The following is a 1,376-nucleotide window of genomic DNA, read 5'->3' as shown; positions in this document are numbered from 1 at the left end:
ACCTAACCTAACCTAACCTAACCTAATATTGCCTGAGAGGGGAATTTTTTTTAAATAATTAAATACAATGACCTTACCTAACCTATCTTAACCTAACCTTGCCTAAAAGTAAAAAAAAATTTAAAAATTATTAAATAAAATGACCTGACCTAACCTAACCTAACCTAACCTAACCAATCCTAATATTGCCTGAGAGGGGAAATTTTTTTAAATTATTAAATACAATGACCTAACCTAACCTAACCTAACCTAACCTAATATTGCCTGAGAGGGGAATTTTTTTTAAATAATTAAATACAATGACCTAACCTAACCTAACCTAACCTAACCTAATATTGCCTGAGAGGGGAAATTTTTTTAAATAATTAAATACAATGACCTTACCTAACCTAAACTTACCTAATCTAACCTAACCTAATATTGCCTGAGAGGGGAATTTTTTTTAAATAATCAAATACAATGACCTAACCTAACCTAACTTAACCTAACCTTGCCTAAAAGTAAAAAAAAAATTAAAAATTATTAAATACAATGACCTGACCTAACCTAACCTAACCTAACCTAACCTAACCTAACCTAACCTAACCTAACCTAACCTAACCTAACCTAACCTAACCTAACCTAACCTAACCTAACCTAACCTAACCTAACCTAACCTTACCTAACCTAACCTAACCTAACCTAACCTTGCCTGAGAGTAAAAAAAATTTAAAAATTATTAAATACAATGACCTGACCTAACCTAACCTAACCTAACCTAACCTAACCTAACCTAACCTAACCTAACCTAATCTAACCTAACCTAACCTAACCTAACCTAACCTAACCTAACCTAACCTAACCTAACCTAACCTAACCTAACCTAACCTAACCTAACCTAACCTAACCTAACCTAACCTAAACTTACCTAACCTAACCTAACCTAACCTAACCTTGCCTGAGAGTAAAAAAAATTTAAAAATTATTAAATACAATGACTTGACCTAACCTAACCTAACCTAACCTAACCTAACCTAACCTAACCTAACCTAACCTAATATTGCCTGAGAGGGGAAATTTTTTTAAATAATTAAATACAATGACCTTACCTAACCTAAACTAACCTAACCTAACCTAATATTGCCTGAGAGGGGAATTTTTTTTAAATAATCAAATACAATGACCTAACCTAACCTAACTTAACCTAACCTTGCCTAAAAGTAAAAAAAAATTTAAAAATTATTAAATACAATGACCTGACCTAACCTAACCTAACCTAACCTAACCTAACCTAACCTAACCTAACCTAATATTGCCTGAGAGGGGGAAATTTTTTTAAATAATTAAATACAATGACCTTACCTAACCTAACCTAACCTAACCTAACCTAACCTAAC

The sequence above is a fragment of the Bacillus rossius genome, unplaced genomic scaffold, assembly GCF_032445375.1.
Source record: "Bacillus rossius redtenbacheri isolate Brsri unplaced genomic scaffold, Brsri_v3 Brsri_v3_scf780, whole genome shotgun sequence".
NCBI classification, from domain to species: Eukaryota; Metazoa; Arthropoda; class Insecta; order Phasmatodea; family Bacillidae; genus Bacillus; species Bacillus rossius.
The sequence above is the reverse complement of the archived record's forward strand: the minus strand, read 5'-3'. Positions refer to the sequence as shown.